This window comes from Schistocerca piceifrons, chromosome 9, assembly GCF_021461385.2.
Source record: "Schistocerca piceifrons isolate TAMUIC-IGC-003096 chromosome 9, iqSchPice1.1, whole genome shotgun sequence".
In the NCBI taxonomy this organism is placed as follows: domain Eukaryota; kingdom Metazoa; phylum Arthropoda; class Insecta; order Orthoptera; family Acrididae; genus Schistocerca; species Schistocerca piceifrons.
Window position 1 is genome coordinate 88,635,432 of NC_060146.1, and position 13,714 is coordinate 88,649,145.

The following is a 13,714-nucleotide window of genomic DNA, read 5'->3' on the forward strand; positions in this document are numbered from 1 at the left end:
GGCATCCCAGCTAGGGACTCGGTCAGGGTGCGGCGAAAGAGATCCCAGTTGACTCCAGAGAGTGATACCCCACGCCTGGGTAACTGCAGTGGGTCGAGGTCGACGTCAAAAACAACTGGCACATGGTCAGAGGAGAGAACATTCCGTGTCGAGGCGAGGATGCGGTGCGGAATGCCTTTCACGACCGCGAAGTCGACGATGTCCGGTTGTCCATTAGCGGGGAAGATGGTGGGATCATAGGGACCCACTACCACGGCGTCATTGCGATCCACGATTCGGAGGACGCGGCGTCCGTCTCTGTTGGTGAGTCGTGAACGCCAAGCGACGTGTTTGGAGTTATAGTCTCCAGCGATGAACAGCTTGCCTCCGATGGAGAGAAGAGATTCTAAGTCCGCATCTACCCATGGACGCGACGGTGGTTTGTAGATGGCAATGAAGGTTATGGCTCTCGCTGACGTGTGCGCGACAACTCCAATCGCCTCCAGAGTCACGAGCGGCGGCAGTTGAATCTGGTGGTGACGGATCCCATTCCGTATGTAGATGGGCATTCCTCCGCCGGCAGTTGGCCTGTCAGCACGGTAACAGGAGTAGTTCGGCGCTTTGACTGCAATGCCTGGTTTAAGGCGGGTTTCGCTGAGCAGACAGATGTCCACGGCTTCATCACGAAGAAATTGACGAAATTCGCCAGCTTGTGTGCGTAGACAGAGGGTGTTCCACGCGACGACCGTGAGTCCTCTAACACTTCCCATGATGAGTAGTGGAGGAGCGTCTGGTGGCTGCCGGAGTGGCAATCTTCTGTGCACCGGTCAGGTGCTGCGTGAGGACATCAAGCAGTTTTGTTGTGCTCGCCACAAGTGCGGTGAGTTGAGTAATCAGACTGGCGATGTCCGTGGCGGAGGCGGCAGGAGCCGTATCTTCTCTGGCGCCGATGGAAGTGGCCACCTCTTCGCCATTGTATGTGGCTTCTTCTGGGGCGTTGGTTGTGCGACCCCCCGTCTTGCGCCGGCCGCCGCGGCGTTGGGGGCGTGCACCAGACGTCACGGGTAGGGCAGCAGAGGAGGGGCCCGGTTCCGGGTCCGACGAATTCTGCTCAGGTGGAGTGGCGCAGTTTAGTAGTGGATGTCGTGCCCCTTCGTCTTAAAAAACATCGCGGGTGTGGGAGTCTTCATTGCGGCGACGTGCCTGTGGGCCTGCATGGTCGGCGTCATCGCTGTTGGGTCGGCGGGGCGCCAGTCCTCTGGCGACAACCGTGGCGTGGGAGATTGTAGGTTCAGCCTTGGCAGACTTCTTCTGTTTCGCGGCGACTGGCTGGCCTCGCTGACGAGCACTGGCGCGTCTCCAAGCTTCACAGCCGCGGTAGCTGGCAACGTGAGCGCCCCCACAGAGAGCGCACGTTGGCTGCTGCTTCCGAGGGATGGGGCAGTCCTTCGCTGGGTGTGCACCGGCGCACTTCACACATTTTTCAGGCATGGAGCAATGCTGGGCGACATGGTTGATGCCCTGGCACCGGTAGCACTGAACAGGGCCTCTCTTGGCGCGCAAGTCTTCTGTGGTCACCGAGACGTTGGCGAGTCGGGTGAGCTGATAGAGCTTCCTGTTCTCGATTGTATCGGATGCGATGACGAGAAACAGGGGCATGTAGTCACGTGATTTGGGCTGCTTCATCTTGACCACAGTTCTGACACTGAAGTCGAGCTCTTCGAGTTCTTTTTTAATGTGATCCGGCTCCATGTTGAAGGGCAGATGCCGGATGACAATCTTCAGGACGCGGTCCGGTGTGGTGGCGTGAGTGAAGAAAGGGATTGCCCTTTCAGACGCCTCCTGCGTCACGCGTCGGTAGTCGTCTGCCGAGCGCAGCGTAATCTTGTACATGTCTCGTCCGGCGACCTTCACATTGTAGACTGCCGTCGTCCAGCTATTGAGAAGCTGTTGCAGCTGCCGGAAGGTCCCTTCGTATTTCAGAACGATCGGCGGAAGTGGCGCATCCCTCCTTGGCGCCGTGGAAGGGCGCGGTGGTTCCTCTGGGGCATCCTCAAGGGCAGCAAAAGTGTTGGCAGTGGATGCCGGCTCGTGGGTGGACAGTACCCGTCGTCGCGCTGTATGGCGTCGCTTCGGGCGAGTGAATCCGTCACCATCGTCAGCAGGCGGTCGTTTCGATCGCTTCTCAGCCGGGGAGCTGCGCCCGCCGGTAGGGGCCGTATCGTCTTCTCTTCTGCTTTTGCCGGATTGCCGACGAGGTGGTGGTACGGCAGACGGCTCGTCTTCTTCCGACTCCGGAAGCGGAACTGTAAGCGCATCCATAGCGATATCCATCATGTCCTCATTCGTTGCGTGGTCCGTCATAAGTGGGGGGCCAGATGGGGCCGCCGACGTAGAAAGCTCCGGCGGACGGCGATCTGCCACACCCTTCGCAGTACGTAGCTCCGTTCGCTTCGACATCTCTCACGCGAATCCTGGTGGGTGGGGGTCTTTTTTTTTGGGTTCGGTCGCGGCGGCGGCAGATTTAAATACCCTCCGCCCGCGGCGCGCTCCCTCCGTCGTCCGCGCCCCGCGCCACGGTCGCGTGGTGGAACATATTGCGACGGCGTCTGAGATGACGTCGGAGTGATGGTTCTGTCCGCCGTGGTCGTCACAACTATACGTTTGCTCGATTTACTCTTGATTAACCCAATCGCTGGTTCCCAAACGTTGCAAAGATTATAACCACAGTTACGGTTTATGAGGTCGTCATTGGTGCGAATTTCGATGGTCTCTCTAACAACACTGTCCCAGTATCTCGACGTCTGTACGAGAATCCTCGTGCGTTCATACTCCATAGTGTGATTTTCCGACAAACAATGTTCAGCGACCGCCGACTTGCTCGGATACATCAGTCGAGTGTGCCTCTCGTGTTCACGGCATCGATCCTCGACGGTACGCAACGTCTGACCAATATACGACTTGCCACATTGACACGGAATCTGGTACACGCCGGCCTCCCTCAAACCGAGGTCATCTTTGGCGCTCCCCACCAGTGCACGATTTTTATTTGGAGGACAAAACACAGTTCCGACCCGGTGTTTCTTCAAAATGTGGGCGATTTTCCCCGAGAGTGCGCCTGTATATGGAATAAACGCAGTGCATACCTCCTCCCTCGTGATTTCATCCATCTCCACAGGTTGTGCTGTAGTGGTTGGGCGGAGAGCACGTTGAATCTGCCACTCTGAGTACCCATTTTTTCGGAATACAGTTCTCAGATGTTCCAATTCCTGGGGTAGGCTCTCTGAGTCAGAGATAGTGCGCGCCCTATGTACTAGAGTTTTAAGTACCCTATTCCTCTGTGAAGGGTGGTGGCAGCTGTCTGCGTGCAAATACAGATCAGTGTGCGTTGTCTTCCGATACACCCCATGACCTAGGGTGCCGTCAGCCCTTCTCTTGACCAAGACGTCAAGGAAAGGTAGTTTACCCTCCGTTTCAGTCTCAATAGTGAATTTGATGTTGGGGTGTATGGAGTTTAGATGTGTAAGAAAGTCAAGGAGTTTATCCATACCATGTGGCCAGATGACGAACGTATCGTCCACGTAACGGAAAAAGGAAGTAGGTTTCCTTCGGATGACGACAGGGCTTCCTCCTCGAAGTTCTCCATGACAAATTCGCTACCACCGGTGAGAGTGGGCTACCCATGCCACGGACAGCGGAGGGAGCGCGCCGCGGGCGGATGGTATTTAAATGTGCCGCCTCCACGACCGAACCCAGTTCCCTCTGAGCAGCCATAGCGTACGGATCTCCGTGCCGGCACGTTCACAGGAGCTCAGTCCGTCAGTTCACCTGATGATGGCGACATGTATGATCGCCGAAATATTGTACCCGTTGGACACTGTAGACCGGCAGTACACCCGTGGATATTTTGATTAGTAATAAATTAGTTGTATCTTGCAGGTCCTCTGTACTTATTATTTCACTTGTCACCGGTTTGCACGTAAACACCACGTTGCAATCATTTTATTGACTGATACTGACTAGCACCGGTAGTACTGCATGTCCGTGAGTTAATTACGATTGAGCAGTGATAGAAAAGCCAAAGTGGGGCACACGTTGTCAAAAGCCGCTATCAGCTGAAGAGGGGCAGGGAGGAGACTGGACATTTAGTGTTGTGTAAGAGAGCAGAGTGTGGCGGCGGCAGTTTACGGTGCTGGAGCTGGCAGAACCACCGCAGCGTAGACAGAATGGGCAGGAGGTTGCTCTCTGGTGGGACTTTAAAAAATTCAGAATAGTCTACCTGTAGAAAGAGCATCACGGGTTGTAAGACGTGTATATTTCTATTGTCTATTGTCTGTTGTCAAACCAGAATTTATGAAAGATGTTTATATTTTATTAATAGGATTAATATTTGTCATGTTGGAAATAACTGTGGTAGCAGGGAATGTCTGCACCAAAGTATTGTTGGCAATAGAGCCGCAAATTGATATAATTTTAAAAAGGGCGGGAGAGACCGCGTATGTATACATTTTAAGAGAAGAGCGGGAAAGACCGCGAATTGATACATTTTGTAATGGTAACAGGGATTGTCAGAACCGGAAAGCATTGTTGGCAGGAGAGACCGCACTTTAGCGTTCGTAGGATGTCAGTAGTAAGCGAGAAGTGAAGCGAGTAACAGGTCTGAAGCGAGAGGTTTAGAGGAGCGGTGTGCCTGCCAGCCACTACCTATGATTTACAAGAGATTATAAACGGATGCACAGAGACATCAGCTAACTATTATAATAAGAGGAACTAATATTATTGAATTATTTTTTGAGAACCTCAAGACAAGTGAAGGTATGTTTGCGCAATGCTAGTTGTAAGATTATTGTAAAAAGTAAGTCCCATTTGAACGTTTGTAAAATCATTTCATTACCAGCAGTAAATATTTGAAGAAACGTTTTCAGAATACAATTAATTTTTGCCAGCAATGTTGCATTACTGATTATAATCGATCCCAAAAACCATCAACGTAAAACTTAGCAAAATTTTATTGTTGTCAAGAAAAAAAGTTTAACTATGAATTACGTAACTTCAGTCAAATTAATTAAACAAAAACGTCAGCTCTGCTGTTAAAGAATAACGTCAGCTTTGGTAATAAATACAGATACTTATTACGAAAGCCCACCAGCAGCTACTAGAGTATAATAAAACAGAGTAAGTATATTCATGTAGCAGTTCGAAGTAGCAGTCAGATGGCGATCCAGTAACAGTAAAAAAGGTAAGGAACAGTTTTGGGTTATTGCAGGTAACGACTGAGGGCCACGACGACGACACATTCTATGTTTCGTCGAAATAATCAGAAAATCACTTTTAATAAGCAGCAATTAAATTTGTATGCGAAGATTAAGAAAGAGAATAAATTTCAAATGGAAGATTTCTTTCGTTATTATTAAGCAAGAGATAGAAATCCTAAGGAAAGGTTTTAAAGGTTATTGAAGAAGGGAAGGTTGCGTAATAAAAGATATAGAGGAGACGGTTATTGCGTAACAACAAAAGAGATATAGAGGAGACGGGAAGGTTTCAGGGTGGACGAAGGTGAAAGGACACGCTTTTAGTGTGAAGGAATATGAGGGATCACAAACGATGGTCGTGAGCTGATCTCCGCGGAATCTCTTCTCGCCAAAAAGCAGAGATGTGTTTTGACTGGCAGAGTGCTGAGGATGTAGGAAGGGAAATGGAACCTTCCAGAAAATCTTCTGAAAGCGGTATGTTCTTCAAGTGACTGGCTGGTAGATTCATGATCCATGTAGTAGAAAGTAATATTTTTGTAACGGCCACTGATATTTGTTTTCTGAGCGCAAACATAGACGCAGCATATCCAGGAGGGAGCCTGAGTATGACGCGAGCAAGGACCCCTCTGGGGATCGATTGAGAACATTTCCCTGCCGGGGGCGATCGAAGACATTTCCCTCCAGGGATAGAGCAAGAGCCTTTGTTGGCAAGAGCCACAGGGCAGAATCTGACAAGTGTTGCTCTCAACACAGGGAGTGCGTGAAGTACTTTCTCCACCAGAATTGTTATTCTGTTTACTAGAGTGACGATTCTTTAGCTCTTTGTGGAGTCTAGCACACACACTGAAGTGCTTCTTTGCAGGAGAATACCTGAGTCGAATTTATGTTCCTGGGAAGTAAGTAAACAGAAATCTTGATTCTTGTTCTACCTTGCAGTGAGGTAATTTCAGCCCTAGGAAGGCGTACTGCAGCTACTGTGTCAGTAGGGAAATGCAGGGACGCCACGTGTGTCAACTGCACGGTAGCCAGTGCCCCAATGAGCGTCTTATCGGTTCAGAGCGTGGTCTAAAGGCAAACTATGTCTTGCCAATCTCGGAGCTGCACGTAAGATACAATCTGATGTTGTGTACGTCATATTTATACAAGTTTTTGCACTCTATATCTTTTTTGACAATAAATAACTGACAATATCCACGTTCCGATTCTTTCTAGTAGCATCCCCACAGGAATCATTGGTTTGATGTTCTAAAATGAACTGAACTAAAATCATAACACGATACATACTTGTATGGACATTCTTCGGTGTAGGTCCTCAACGACCGAGTCACATTCATCATTTGCAGGCGTGAGAATTCCATTGACGAGACACTATTAGGCAACCACCGGAATACACGCCATATGTTACAAACACCATGGGCGTTTACAGTCCTAACTGACAGAGAGCTAACACGATCAATTAGAATTGCAGACAATTTTATATGCAGGTCATTCACAGATGCTGAAGTTATGGTGATAAAAACACCGCTGACAGCTGATAAAACTTTATTTTCATTGACGACACTGTTTGTTTCATAACTTACAGCTGCAAGCCGCATCTTCAAGTGCAACCTACGTATTTAAAAACTGATATCTAGTTATGAACTCTATTGCAAATTTGTGTTTTTATATTAAGATTATTTGAAGACTCATACTCACAAACGTCATTACACTTTGTTATATCGTAGCCATTCAGAGAATATTGTCAATATTTGAAAGCTAGACCAACGAACGTTACTTTGAAAGGTGGTGCATGTAATACCCTCTTCAAATGTTTTCGGGTAGAATGAATTGATATACTGGCCATTCATTGCATCTGTAGGTATCTGTAAGGGAAAGAAACAGTGCTGAAGGGTAAAACCGATTTCAAAGATATAGCTCAACTAGGAATCACTGATTGACCAGGTAAACAATAGTGCAGATGTTAAGTCGCAGACACGCACAACAAAAAGACTGTCCAACAACTAAGCTTTCAGGCGAAAAGACCTTCATCGGAATTAGACCCTCCTCTCCCCCCCCCCCACACATACATGCTCACGCAGTCGCAGCTCACACACATGTGACGACAATCTGGTTGCCTAGACCTAGACTGCTTCTCCCATCGTGCGCAGCTGCTTGCAGTCTCGGTCTTGGCAGCCAGGCTGTCGTCACGTGTGTGTGAGTGAGCTGCGACTGTGTGAGCGTGTATGTGTGTGTGTGGGGGGGGGGGGGGAGAGGAGGGTCTAATTCCGATGAAGGCCTTTTCGCCTGAAAGCTTAGTTGTTGGGCACAGTCTTTTTGTTGCACCTGTCGGCGACTCAGGTTTTCTCTGCATGGTGAGTGGCAGTCTATCCTTTTCATGATATTGTCATTATTCCAGCCTGGATTTTACAGATAGACAATAGCTATCACGTAGATGCTGTGCCGCGATTTATACATGACTAAGACCGCTGCATCGCTCTCTTACAATACAGTTAACTGTACAAGCAATCAAAGTTTGCCAAAATAATATTATGCTTTAAGGACCCAGGAGTAGACAACATTCCATTAGAACTACTGACGGCCTTGGGAGAGCCAGTCCTGACAAAACTCTACCACCTGGTGAGCAAGATGTATGAGACAGGCGAAATATCCTCAGACTTCAAGAAGAATATAATAATTCCAATCCCAAAGAAAGCAGGTGTTGACAGATGTGAAAATTACCGAACTATCAGTTTAATGAGTCTCAGCTGCAAAATACTAACACACATTCTTTACAGACGAATGGAAAAACTGGTAGAAGCCGACCTCAGGGAAGATCAGTTTGGATTCCGTAGAAATGTAGGAACACGTTGGGCAATACTGACCCTACGACTTACCTTAGAAGAAAGACTAAGGAAAGGCAAACCTACATTTCTAGCATTTGTAGACTTAGAGAAAGCTTTTGACAATGTTGACTGGAATACTCTTTCAAATTCTGAAGGTGTCAGGGGTAAAATACAGGGAGCGAAAGACTATTTATAATTTGTACAGAAACCAGATGGCAGTTGCAAAAGTCGAGGGGCACGAAAGGGAAGCAGTGGTTGGGAAGGGAGTGAGACAGGGTTGTAGCCTCACCCCGATGTTATTCAATCTATATATTGAGCAAGCAGTAAAGGAAAGAAAAGAAAAATTCGGAGTAGGTATTAAAATCCATGGAGAAGAAATAAAAACTTTGAGGTTCGCCGATGACATTGTAATTCTGTCAGAGACAGCAAACGACTAGGAAGAGCAGTTGAACGGAATGGACAGTGTCTTGAAAGGAGGGTATAAGATGAACATCAACAAAAGCAAAACGAGGATAATGGAATGTAGTCGAATTAAGTCGGGTGATGCTGAGGGAATTAGATTAGGAAATGAGACACTTAAAGTAGTAAAGGAGTTTTGCTATTTGGGGAGCAAAATAACTGATGATGGTCGAAGTAGAGAAGATATAAAATGTAGACTGGCAATGGCAAGGAAAGTGTTTCTGAAGAAGAGAAATTTGTTAAGATCGGGTACAGATTTAACTGTCAAGAAGTCGTTTCTGGAAGTATTTGTATGGAGAGTAGCCATGTATGGAAGTGAAACATGGACGATGAATAGTTTGGACAAGAATAGAAGCTTTCGAAATGTGGTGCTACAGAAGAATGCTGAAGATTAGATGGGTAGATAACATAACTAATGAGGAGGTATTGAATAGAATTGGGGAGAAGAGGAGTTTGTGGCACAACTTGGCAAGAAGAAGGGACCGGTTGGTAGGACATGTTCTGAGGCATCAAGGGATCACAAATTTAGCATTGGAGGGAGGAGAGGAGGGTAAAAATTGTAGAGGGAGACCAAGAGATGAATACACTAAGCAGATTCAGAAGGATGTAGGTTGCAATAAGTACTGGGAGATGAAGAAGCTTGCACAGGATAGGGTAGCATTGAGAGCTGCGTCAAACCGGTCTCGGGACTGAAGACCACAACAACAAGTCAAATTGACTATTCAACATTATGTATACTATTTTTTTCTATCTAAAATTTCTACTTTCTCTAATAGATTCAAAATCTAGCCTTTCTTTTGTATGGAGGATTACAAAATTGACACCAGAACTTGTGATAATATAACCTTTTTCCTCTATGCGTGAGGGTAATTAAGATTTGGAATTTATGAATTAAGATGTTCCTGTAGCCTTATGCTGAAAGACCTACCAGGTTGCCCTATGTATTTTTTTGGGCAACCATTGCATTTGGTACAGCAAACACCCGCTGCGTTGTATTCGACACAGCAGACAATCTCTCTCTCAGTTTTCCGCCCACGATAGAAGAAGCAAGATGTGCAGCAGCTCACACTATGGCAAATTTTCTCCGTGATGGAATTCACATATAACAGTCTACTAAAAACACTGGTCTGATCAGATAGTTGAAGCGTTGTACCATTGCACATAGGTCCCATCGCAGAGACAACTGTTTCTTTTTTTAATATCTAATTGTTTGCATTAATAAACCCTACTTCATATCCATTTTGATAAGTAATATATTGTATGAGTGCGTAATCTTTACTTTCGGTCTCTTTTTAAATGGGGAATTCGTACATACGATTCAGCATAGCTCGAAATAACAGTAGATTTGTAGGTGACTGGGTGGCATGACTTTTTATGAATAACCAAATCTTTCGTTGTGGCTTTCCGTAAATTGACTTTTTTTGGCTTTCTGTAATTGTGAAAACTGACTTTTTTAAAGTCAGTGAGAGATCAAAAAATGGTAAAGTGCCAACCTCTGCGTGCTGTCAGGCAAACTGTATTTTCTGTTGCAGATTATTTAAATCTAACAGAAACTGATGGCATTCTCCAATATATGAACACATCGTCTACATATCTATTCCATGGAACTAATCTACCAGCAGGCTGAGGAAATTTTGCCAATGAAGCCTCGTTCAAAATAGGTAATGAAAACACAATATCTGAGATAAGCAGCCAACCAGCTGAATTATTTTGTACTAAAAGTAACAGTATTATCACCTCTGTGTTTTCTAGTTAGTATTTCAGTTGTCTTCCCAACTTCCAATAAGCTCGCTCTTAAGCTTGGGATTATCCTTTAGCTGCGTTGGCTGTGAAGAGAGCTTCTGGCGACAGTGATTTAAGTACCTTTGTACCTACAAATGTTTACTAACAACCCTTGACAATGGTTTCAACAATTGCAAAGTACGTGGACAGGTACAATCACTTATTTCCGTGTCCATGTACTTCTGACGAAGGCAATTTTGCAATTGTTGAAACCTGCAACTGGTTGGCTGATTTCCTTAAATCAATCATTTACGTTCACCGTTGCTGAATAGTAGCTACGTTCAAAATTTTAGGTTATGAAACTGTTAGCTAAATAACTGGCAAGGAGCGAACCCATGGTCAACATACCTCTTGCGGAAAAAAATTCGTTTCGAAATATAAAATGACCGAAAGGTAAAATGATCTTTAATAAGGCCAAAACCTCATTTACCTCAACCGATGATCTGTACCAAAAGAGCAAAGACATAGCCGAGAATCTGTGCAGCTTACGATAGACCATCAGTGCAGGTAGAGGAGGTTAGATTCTTCTAACTTTCGATAATTTTAGATTTTTAAATGAATTTTATTCATAAGATGAAGGTTTGGCCATGGGTTCGCCTCTGGCCCGTAGCTTGGTTAACGTTTTCATGAGCAATTTCGAACGAGACTTTATGGCAAAATTTCCTCAGTGTGCTGCCACATTACTTCTATCGAATAGATACGTGGGCAATATGTTCGTACTATACGGAGTTATGCGATCACTAAAAACATCAGCAACCAGTGACATTAAAACGCAAGCTGTATGCGCGGTTGCCCCATCTTGTTGAAAATAACCGTTCAGTATTTCACTTGACACAAGTTCTCCTGTGAATGGGTACAGAATATCACTGCAGTATCGTTGTGCCTTTATTGTTTCGCTGAAAGATATGGGACCTGCAATCCGACGTCTAGAAATTGCAATCCAAACTCCTATTTTCATAGAATGAAGTGGTTCTTCATGGATACACAATGGATTTGCAGTACTCCACATACGAGAATTTTGCGAGTTCATGTACCTGGATAAACGAAACCACGCCTCATCAGTGAAAAACGTTTCTTTAAGAATATCTGTTCCATTTTGTTGAACGATGTTTTTGAACTATTGACAACAATGTAGTTTCTTGCCATAATCAGTATATTTCAGTTCTTGTACAACTGTCACTTTGCATGGGAAAAGTTCTACTTTTTCCTTACAGCTGTGTGGGCGGTTCCGACACTAACATCGATTTCCTGGGCGAGTTTTCTTACTGACTTGCTCAGACTCATGGACATTTTATAGGAGATATCGAGTAGTTTATCCTCAGACAAAAAGCCAACACGACCACTTGTCGGTGCATCTGTCACTGAACCCGTACTTCGAAATCTCGCACAGTATCGCGAGATGGGAGTATTGTCTCCGGGAAAACTGAATTAAATGTTTGACGAACTGAAACTGTGTATTTACAGCCAGCTTTGAACACTTGTTCGACTGAAAACACACGTTCTTCAATGGTTAGCATTTTAACGGTGACAAAAACGAAACAAGCGAACAAAGGAACTAAAGTTAAACATTCACGTCAGCACGTAACGACGCAAACCAACGATACTACTGACGCTGGCTGAGATAAATGAAACAGTGGAATGTTGGGAGACTCCACTTGAGGGGAAGTAACCCAGCATGCGAACAATCATTCGGTACGCGCAACTAACAATCATACGGCACTGCGGAGATACTTTTTGAACAACCGGTATAAATGAATTGTAACTGCAATTGTAGTCATTTACATATCAGCCGGTAGTGTGCAAGTGTACGAAGGTACATTGACATCCGACCATGTCTTTCACTTTCAATGAGATATCTGAATATCTGTGGAGGAACACTAGTCCATTCTGCCTCAAAAGATGAAAGCAGAGGAGGTACTGCTGTTGGACGTTGAAGGCTGGAGCGAAGTCGAGGTTCTAATGGCTGCCAAAGGCATCCCACTAGATACAGGTCGGGTGTTCATTTTTGGAACACAATCTACGACGAGCTGAGGTGGTGACAGTTTCTGCGGGACCTGACCATCATTTTGCAGGATAATGCTCAAGCATGTACAGTGCAAGCTGTTACTGCTTTGTTTGACTGATGGGGCTGCTAAGTGCTGTACCACCTACTGCACTCCCGTGACTTAAGCCCTCGTGAGTTCAACTCGATTTCTAAACTGAAGGAAACACTTCACGGCATTCGCTTCAGAACTGCTACAAATCCGTCGGGCAACAGACCGCGCCGCTCGAACTGTCAACACAACTGGCACTGCTAAGAGTATCCTACTACTTCCACATCGCTGGCAACGGGTTATACACAATGCTAGTGACTACTTTGAAGGTCAGTAAAACTTTGAAACACGTATCTATTTTTTACGAGCTGTAAATAAATAGTTGCCACAATTAAAGTTCCAACTCTCGTATATAGAGACTTACCGTAGAAGGCTAAACGGAGATTTAGTGCTAATTTAAAAGTTTTCATGTCTCTTTTTCATAAATGGGGCAACTATGTTGTCACTTGATATATCTCAACGCCCGTCAGCAGCTGAAGGTATTAATATATAATTCTAATAATTCTAATTTCGTTCTAGACGGCTGCAGGTCATCAATGGTGTCTGTTTTTTGGGACATGTCCGAAAGAACAGACACCGTATCCATATAAGTATATAGTTCTATCAATATCGGCCATGACCTTCTTCTTCTGTGCGGATGTACACATATTACCCGAACTCATACGGGACTTGGAAGAACGTCTTCCACGAGTAATGAGTGTGTTGGGTAGGGACACTACGAATGTAGTGTGTGGACATATAAGGTGAGAATGTGGGTCTCGCGGGAGGCGTGCGCGAAATAGTCCCTGCAGTCGCACTATCCTCTGTGCCCTCGGTGGCTCAGATGGATAGAGCATCTGCCATGTAAGCAGGAGATCCCGGGTTCGAGTCCCGGTCGGGGCACACAGTTTCACCTGTCCTTGTTGATATATATCAACGTCCGTCGGCAGCTGAAGGCATTAATATATAATTCTAATTACTTCCTTATGCTTCTCACTTAGAGGCAGTGAGCCTGTAGGTGCTAAACGACTCATCTGTGCTTGCTCACTGGGATGACTGATTACTTGTCCGGCGAGCTCATATCATTTTGGTTTAAAAATAAACAGTGAATCGTGTATTTGGGTTTCAGTAGTTTGACGAAGAGGGATAAGACATAAACAGAACTGTGAACAGCATCTTGTATTTTTTACTCGTGCACCGGACTAAAAGGAAACTTCAAAATGTTCTACACGCTAGTAGCTGCCCATTCATTCTTGCCCAGCAGTGGTATCTCCGGTATAACTGAATACGTTAGTAAAAAGGAGTAATACAGTTATGTGCCAGGGGGTTGGATTACAATGGTGAATTC

The 13,714-nt window shown here is 45.6% G+C and overlaps 1 non-coding gene across 1 annotated transcript; it reads left to right on the forward strand.

Annotated features, from left to right (window-relative positions):
• The first annotated feature begins 13,194 nt into the window (after positions 1 to 13,194).
• Trnat-ugu lies at positions 13,195 to 13,269 on the forward strand. Its single transcript has one exon. It is a non-coding gene; the product is annotated as a tRNA-Thr (tRNA).
• The last annotated feature ends 445 nt before the right edge of the window (positions 13,270 to 13,714 follow it).